The 9,465-nt window shown below is 42.7% G+C and overlaps 1 long non-coding RNA gene across 1 annotated transcript in view; it reads right to left on the reverse strand.

Annotated features, from left to right (window-relative positions):
• Positions 1–648: 648 nt before the first annotated feature.
• Positions 649–9,465, reverse strand: part of LOC111522620 — a 12,780-nt gene continuing 3,963 nt past the window's right edge. The window contains exon 3 of the long non-coding RNA XR_003309395.1: positions 649–1,012. This is a non-coding gene — a long non-coding RNA (uncharacterized LOC111522620). The remainder of the gene's footprint in view (positions 1,013–9,465) is intronic.

Raw genomic sequence — 9,465 nt, forward strand, 5'->3', positions numbered from 1 at the left:
AGAGAGGTGACCAGTCTTATGCCTCTTCCAAGTGGCTGTTGTGCCGGTCACTGTTCAGATTGCTCCCTACCTCATGGGAGAGTGGAGGAGCAGGGGAGGGGAGGGGCATCTGCCTCTCCATTCATTCATTTAACAATGATTGAACACCTCATTATTGCTAGACACAAAGATCATTAACACTTGGTCCCTGATATTAGGTACTTACACCTTAGCAGGGGAGACAGAGGCAAAAAAAGATAATTATATTGCCATTACCACTTAATAATTGTAATGATGAAGAAAGGCAACAGATATTGTTGGGACACCAGGAAAAGATACATATCCATATGGAAAAACTGGGAATGAGTGAGAAACAATGCTTCCTGGAGGAGGTGTTGCCTGAACTGAGTTTTAGAGGGATGAGCAGGACTTCTTCATGCACCAAGTGAAGAGTAAGGGAAGGGCTTTCCAGACTTGATCAAAGGACATGGCTGAGGACCAGCATGGCAGGTGTGGAGGTACTGCAGACAGTTTGGTAGCTATATGAATTTTAAGTGAGTCAGAGCACAGCAAGAAGGAGGCTGAACCTGGTTAGCCTGGCTAAGGAGCTTGTGCCTCATTTGCCAGGCCAGCTCTCACACACTGGTAGTCAAGGCCAGGCACGGAATTTCAAGATAAACTTTATTTGGCCCATAGAAGATTTTACAGAATTCTGAGTTTGGGTGCCTTTAAACAGCCAAGCTCCATTTCACCGCAATCCCCACTGCTCCCCATTGCTTACCTATGGACCTGGCACTCATTTCTGTTTCCTCCTGCCTTCTGTAGACTCTAAGGATGTGGTGCCTGCTCTGGTGAGTGCAAAATCTTTGAAGGGTTTCCACCAGGTGATAAGCATGATCATGGCTTTGCTTTACCAAGGTTCCCCTGGTGATGATGCAGAGGAGGATGGAGGGGTGTCCTGGAGACAGATGAGTCCCTTTGGAGGTTGTTGCAATAATCCAGGCAAAAGATTTCAAGGGCCTGCAATTGTGTCCTGGAAGAAAGCTTAGTAGGCATGGCAGGATAGCCCCACCATCACCCATTGTGGACCCTTGAGGCCTGGGACAATATGGGAGAAGGTGATGGGCCTGGAGCTAGCAATTCTATGTCCAGGACCACTTTAAATGACAGACTATTGTAAGCATCCCTAACCTACTGAGCACCTACTATACCCAAAGGTATGACATTCATAGTCTTCTGTAATTATCCCAACAACCCTGTGGAGCTATTGCTGCCCCTCCCTGCACTATTCTAAGGCTCAAAGAGCCTTCAAGTAGCTCCCACAAAGGATCCTTGCTAAGTGGTTGTCCTGGAATTCAGACTGAGAATTATGCGATTGCAAGGCTGGGGCTGCGTTCACTACAAGATACCTGTGTGGGTTTATCCTGATGTCATCAGAGTCCAGATGCCATCAGAGTAGTATTTGAGGAGTGTGACCCAGTAGGGGATCAGTATGGACTTTGGCAGCTCCCTGACTGAGAAAAAAATAACTGAGAGAAAACTACCCAAGAGGACAAGTTGAGAATGTGCATTTGGAACTTGTTATTTGGCTTGGAGTCTTAGTCCATCCGGGTTGCTGTAACAAACACCATAGACTAAATTTATTTCTCATGGTTCTGGATGCTGGGAAGTCTAGGATCAAGGTGCCAGCAGATTTGATGTCTGGCGAAAGCCCATTTTCTTATTCATACATAGAGCCTTCCAGCCGTGTCCTCACATGGTAGAAAGGGCTAGCTAGCTCTCTGGGCCCTCTTTTATAAGGCACTAATCCCAGTCATGAGGGCTCCATGTTCTAATAGCATTACCATGGGGGTCAGGATTCAACATATGAATTTTGGGGGACACAAACATTCAGACCACAGTACTTGGCAAACACCCCTCTACTTTTTCCTCAGAAAATTAGGAAATATTTCAAGTTTGTTTACACATTAGAACACAAATGCCAAAGCAAGGCTAGATGTTGTACTTTGGGTCTGCTGGCTATAAAATCTCTAAAAGAGAAACCAGGCTGGAAAGGGCATCTGGTGGACTGGCCTGGGAGCTCCAGTCCCTAGCTCTGTTCTCTCTGTTCCCCTCCACCAGCTTTAAGGAGAATTAGAAAACCACCTCTATGTCCCAAACGCCAAGCACTCAAAGTCAGTGGTTCTCAAAGTGTGGTTTCCCAACTCACAGCATCAACACCACCTGAGAACTTGCTTGACCAAATTCTCAGGCCCTACCCAGACCTACTGATATGGTTTGGCTCTGTGTCCCCACCCAAATCTCACCTTGAATTGTAATCTCCATAATCCCAATGTGTCAAGAGTGGGACCAGGTAGAGTAATTGAATCACGGGGATGGTTTCCTCCATGCTGTTCTCATGATAGTGAGTGAATCTCACAAGATCTAATGGTTGTATAAGTGTCTGGCACTTCCCCTGCTTGCACTCATCTTCTCTCCTGCCGCCCTGTGAAGAGTTGCCTTCCACCATGATTGTAAGTTTCCTGAGGCCTCCCCAGCCATGCAGAACTATGAGTCAATCAAATCTCTTTTCTTTATGAATTACCCTGTGTTGGGTATTTATTCATAACAGCATGGGAATGAACTAACACTTCCTGAATCAGAAACTCAGGGGATGAGGCCCATCAATCTGTGTTTCAATAAGACTTCCAGAGGACTGTGATGTGTACTCAAGTTTGAGAACTACTCTGATAAGTGATAATAAACATGACAACACATATTTTTTAATGCTTTAATGAACCTCATCTATTTTCCTTGCAATGCCCTGGGCTTCCTCCAAATGAGTAAAGAATTTCTGCAAAGTCACTTAGGGTTCAGCAGAATCCCAGCTGTGGCCAAAGAATGTGCATGGGCAGATATAGACTATCAGTAGATTAGAACTCAATCAAGTTCCATGCTGACTTTGAAAAAACATTGATGTTGTTTGATCTGATCTCAGCTTCCAGGGCACCTCTTCAGGGAAGGCTTCCCTGAGCTTCCTGGACTAAAGCATTCCAAATTTCTGCTCGTCGTCACAGTGCTCATTATACTGCAAAAGGTCTATTTGTTTAATCATCTGCTTGCTTCACTTCACCCTAAGCTTAGTGAGGGCAGAGACTCTGGTATTCTTGTCCTTGAATCCCTGGAATCTAGGAGAAGGACACTTAGTAAATATGCATTTAGTTAGTTGAACACCAAGCTCACCTTTGCCTGTGGGGCCTTATCATGCTATCCCTCATCCTGAATTCTTTCTCCCCAGATTCTCTGTGGCTTGTTTAGCTTCTCATTCCAACCATAGCTGCTAGATCATCATCTCTTGAGCGCCCAACCCCACCCGGGCACTACACTGCTCTCTACCATCCCCATCACTTTGCATTCAACATGATACTTTATCACTATTCGATAGTCTACTGATTATTTTACGTTCTGACTCCTACTTCCTAGAGTGCAAGTTCCCTAGTCAGGCGCTGGTCTATCCCACTCAACTCCACCCTCAGCACATGAAATCCCTCAGTAAATGGCTTTGAATGATGCATGACTTTTTACTGACTCATTTATCAAAACACTCAGACATTATCTACGTATGATCATTTTACAGATGGAGGAAAATAAACTCAAGAGCTGGTGACTTGCCCAGGTCACACTGCTGGTGGGTAGCAAGACAGCAGCTAGAATCCATAGCTTCTGGCTTTCCAGCCAGTCCTCGTTCCATTACATTCATTATTTCTTTGCTGGACTGAAAAGATTAAGACTTTTCCTGTAAGTAATAGGGAGCCATTGAAGATCTGAAGTTTCAAGGAAGTGGCAGGATGTATTCTCTTTTACTATAAGGTAAGTGCCTCACTCTCCCATTTTGCCACATTGACTAGTCTTATTTCAAAGGCATCTGTTTTTCCACATGGGGGTCACAAAGTTACTGCCTCACACTGTAAATCTACCGTTGGCATTTCCTTGCAACTGTGTTAGTTGACAGCTCTGAATCACCAGCTCTGTGAAGATGTGGGAGAGCTAGTGCTATCAGATCCCATCAGCAGAAGATAATATGTGATTGCTGATGGTTGCACTAATGTACCTGCTCTGTCAGGGAGGACCTTCTGCCCTGTCTGACATTTCCAGGGAAAGATACAGTGGAGATAGAGACGTCACTTCAGGAGGCAACTGATTTATGTCAGAGGATTAATATGACCCCATATCAAGTTCAAGTTTTGGTCAGTCAACTCAGAGCCTCATAAACTTTAGAGAAAGGTAACCTCTTTGCTGTTACTTTGGCCCAAAAGAAGAGCACCAATATTCACTAAAACACATGTGATAACTGCAAAAGAGAGAAAGAATTGATCAAATCAACTGTAGTACTTTCATAGGATGGAATATTATGTGGCTATTAAGATTTGACTTAAAAATAGGTAGAAATTACTGGATTCTTATAACAAATTGGTTAGAAAAATTAGGTTACAAAATGTAAAGTACCATATGAGCCTATTTTTGTTTTGGAAAAGTATAGATGGATAAATGAATGGGTGGATGAATAAAAAGATCATAGATAGATATGTATACAAATGTATAGTTAGATGGACAGACAGATGATTAAGATAGAAAGACACTAAAGAAAGGGTGGAAAGGCCAACATAAATATGTTAACAGTGGTTATATCTGGTTGGAGGGATTAAAAGTAACTTTAAAAATCACTTACCTTTATTTCCTGGTTATTTAGTAATGAACTTACATTGTTTTTGTTAACACAAAAGCATAGCTATTAATACCAACAATTCTAATATTCGGAATCAGGAGCTCATCTTTTACCTATGTGTCCTCTTTATACCCTCTTTACTCTTGTTACATGAATGTTCATAATATCCATCCATCCATCCATCCATCCATCCATCCATCCATCCATCCATCCTTCTGTCCATCCAGGTGACAGAGTCTATTTGGACTTCAGGATGGCATTTAAATAATCCCCCATGGAACTTTTATATTGATTTCATGTCCTCTCATGTCTCTGGGCTATTTTATTCTTATTGTTATTGTTCCTCTTCTAGGCCATGGAGCCCCTTTCTATATCCTACCATGCCACCCTTTGTTCTCCTGGTCAATTTCTACTCACGTTATAAGACTTTCTTCAGACCTCACCTTTCCTTCTTTCCCCTTGTTGCTTTCATCCCCTCCTTCTACTCTCTCCTCCCCCATGGCCTTTGTCCTCCAATTGCACCTTGTACCTTGTACTCCATTTGAAACTTTCCAATATGTACACTTATTATCTATGTACTTGCTGTTTCTTAATTAGACTTGGTGCTTCCTGATGCAGACACTATGTACTCAGGGCCTTTTATCTCTGCACTCAGGGCCTAACTGCTTAGTACAAGCTAGTCTACTTCTCTCACAAGTATGTTTCTGAGAGCCTAAACAGAAGATTGGCCAACAACCTCAATATCATTCATTTAATCTACAGGAATTTACTAAGCATCTACTATATCCCAACCGCAGAGATTAGTAAGACACAGTTTCTTCCTCCAAAGGCTCACAATCAGGTCGGGGAGGCAGACATGGGCACATGAAAAAGAACCATAAACAGGCCACCATAGGATGTCAGTGTCCTATTTCAGCCTAGAGAGTGGGCCTTCTAGGAGTTCAAGAGACCCCTATAGGCTGTCTGGAGATAGGAGAGACTTGATGGCTCAGGGGCAGTTAAGGTTAGAACAGAGACTTCAAAGAAGAGAAAGATTTAGACAAACACAAGGGATGAGGGATGGCATTCTAGGTAGGGGGCAGAGTGTGGCAAAGGTGCAGAGCTGTTGGGCGCCTGGCTTGTTATGAGTGTCCAGGCTGTGGGAGCTGAAAGGGCATAGAATTAGTGTCAGCCCCAGGGGTTACATCTAGTTAGTATCATTTAGAAGCATTGCGACTTCTCAGAGCCTCGGCTTCTTCACCCATGAATTAAATATTAAATTATCTGCTTCATATGGCTTACAAGGAAGTTGGGAGAATCCAGTGACACATGGTGTGTGGAAATTTTTTGTAAATTGTAAAATAACACACTTATGCAATTCAGAGAATAAGAATAATCAGCAATATGGCTAGAGGAAGGGATTTATGAGGGAAGGAAAACACTTAGGCATGTTGGAATATTTAGAGTTGGGTTTGGGGAAGGCCTTAAAGATTCTGACTCTGACTTTCCATTTGGCTCTCATGATCCCCAGTACCATTTCTCTTGTGAATTCATTGATCTAGCCCAGCCTGGGTTAGGTGCCCCATCTCATGTTCCCAATATCCCACTTACTTAGTAAGATAGCCTTTTAATTTCTGTTAACATCTATCTTCCCAACCAGGCTGGGAGTTCACTGAAAGCAGACATCTTACTTTATTCATTTTGTAGACTCAGTGTCTAACACATTATCTGGCACACAGTCGGGTTCAGTAGATATCTGTTAGTGATAACTGTTTTAATGGCTACTCTTCACGAAGCACTTACCCGTTGGCAGTCATTTTGATAACCACTAAACAAGAATTTGTTCATCATCACAACAACCCTTACTCCCATTTTACAAATAGAAAAAGTGAGTCATAGGAGGCTTAAATAACTTAGTCAGTTTCACTCAGCACGTGAGCATTTGAGCTAAAATTTAAGCTGAGGTCCTGAGGTTTCTGAGTGCCATATGTTTCTTGTAAATTCATTCACTCATTCACTCCACCAATAATGATTGTGTGCCTGTCACATGCCAGGAACCATTTCAGGCTGAAGGAATGCGTCTGGAAGAAGTGATAAATGGGATATCAGATAATCTCATGCTCGGTGAAAATGTGAAATGTATGTGTGACCAAAGTACAGAGTACCCCAGAGGTGTGGGCAACTCAGCTGTGGGTGGGGGTGGAGAGAAGCCTCCAAGAGAAGAGGAAGACAGCCAAGGGCATTCCATCCAGGTAGAAGAAAGGGCAAGTGGGAGGACACCAGGGTAGGATGTAGCAAGTTGAGTCTGGATATTGCAGTGAGTCTTCCTGACTAGACAGTGTACTTCTTGAAGGTGGAAACTGTGTCTTAAACATCTCCACTTTCATAACCCTGCATCTGGTTGCTCAGTGAAAGCTTGGTGAATGACTGAGATGGGTTTCTACATTTTGAAAACAGACAGCAAACCTCAAATTTCAGAATACTAGAAGGTCACACGAGAAACTGACTCCAATTTGCAAGGGGCAGCCAAGCATGACCAGAAGGAAATGAAGTTGTGTGTTTACCAAGAACCTCTTTGCTTGGCTCAGAATATCCTCAGGTCTCCATCTCAAACCTGCTCTCCTGTTAAGAGAATGCAAGACAAATTCTGTCTAAGGTACTGTGGATTTTGCAAGTTGCTAGGATATTAATATATTTATCCACAACCACAGACACTTGGCTCAAGAAAAGCCCACTCAGCCCTCACTTGAGGCTAGATCATGGGGATTCAATCAACACGAAGTCCTGAAGGGGCTTTTATGTCAGCCAGGGACGTGGTCATTGCTTGGAGGTGCCACAGCTGAAGTTTTTCTCCAGGTTTGGTGATGATAAGTTATTTTTGTTAAGTTGATTTGCTTTGGCCTCTTTTGAGGTTTCAGATTCAGTTGTGATTTGCACCTGCCTTTTTTAACCTAAAAACACATATGAAGGAGAGGAATGGAGGCATATTTTCCCATTCCACAGTCCTGGGCTTCCAAAATGGGGATGCTTTGGGTCTAGATGTCCTCAAGGAAAATAGGACATTTGGGTTTTGAGGCTCATTACATGGATGTGAAGGAAATATGGCCTAAAACCTGTGGATATTGTAGCCCAAGGGTCACATACTAGAAGACCACTACCTCTACAATGATTTCAGTGGTGGGCTCGGGGCTGTCTTTTGTTAAACTGTAGGCTATAGGGATGACTCATGACATACACAGGGCCAAGCATTTAGCTTTCACATGCCTCAAACACAAATCAATTGGATTACACCAGGGGAAAGCAAAATAAACTCACTTCCTGATTATGTTTTCTTTGGAGGGTGTCTTTCCTTGTTACCCAGGCTGGAGTGTAGTGATGCGATCATGCCTCACTGCAGTCTTGACCTCCCAGGCTCGAGAGATCCTCACACCTCAGTCTTCTGAGTAGCTGGGACCACGGGCGTACACCACCATGCCAGGCAATTTTTTTTTTTTTTTTTTTTTTTTTTTGTAGAGACAAAGTCTTGCTACGTTGCCCAGGCTGGTCTTGAACTTTGGGCTCAAGCAATCCTACTTCCTCATCCTCCCAAAGTGTTGGGATAACAGGCATGAGCCATCATGCCCAGACCTATTCTTGTTTTTTTGAAGAGCTGCAAACTTCTCTTGGCATCACCTACAACCGTCATTTTTTGAGGCTGTCTTCATGTAGAACCTGAGACTACAAATGCCAGCACTGGTTCCTACCTATCATGGTTGCATAATGAGTCACAAAGGTGTCCCACCCCACATTCCCACAGAGATGATAAAAAAAGAATATTCTCTCTGACTAAACTTATTACTTCAATGGATAAGTAATATTTGATCTTCCTTCAAATTATTGGCAGCAAGGGTGGCTTAATATCAACACTTCTGAAACTTTATTTTGAGCTGGTAACTACAAAAAATGTATTTGTCTCATACCCCATAACACTTACAATAGCTCAAGATGTTTTTCCTGGTAACTTTAGTAATATAATTGGCAACTAATTTAACCTGGAAGATTTATTGGCAAGTTATATTGCTCAAAACTGTATGTTTATAGTTATAGTTTTAATTATAACTTAAAATAATTCTGTATAATGAAATGGGGAATATATATGGGAATAAATTCTATTCCATTTATGTCAATTTGAATGTCCAAATTACAATATTTCCCTATGTGCTATAGGAATAGGATTAAATGGGGGAAGATTAGAATTTATAAGGGTTGTGTATGGGGGGAGGGCAGAGATGGAAGGATGAGGGCTGTGATGACAGTGAATAGCAAAGAGTGAATTCTGTATGTTTTTGCTGTGGCACTGAAGTGAAGAGATATTAGCTTTGGCTGTTCACAAAATAGAGCACCATGATTTTCAGTGTTTGAGAGAAAATTGATGCAAAAAGTTTGCAGTACTTGACATGTATTTGCATGCACAAAATAAAATTATTTGTTCACCTTAAAAAAAAAAAAAAACTGGTCGGACACGGTGGCTCACGCCTGTCATCCCAGCACTTTGGGAGGTTGAGGCGGGCAGATCACAAGGTCAGGAGATCGAGACCACCCTGGCTAACACAGTGAAACCCTGTCTCTACTAAAAATACAAAAAATTACCTGGGCATGGTGGTGGGCTCCTGTAGTCCTAGCTACTCAGGAGGCTGAGGCAGGAGAATGGCATGAAACCAGGAGGCGGAGGGTGCAGTGAGCCGAGATTGCGCCACTGCACTCCAGCCTGGGTGACAGAGCGAGACTCCATCTCAAAAAAAAAAAAAAAAAAAAAAAAAAAA

Source organism: Piliocolobus tephrosceles, chromosome 1 (genome assembly GCF_002776525.5).
Source record: "Piliocolobus tephrosceles isolate RC106 chromosome 1, ASM277652v3, whole genome shotgun sequence".
NCBI lineage: Eukaryota > Metazoa > Chordata > Mammalia > Primates > Cercopithecidae > Piliocolobus > Piliocolobus tephrosceles.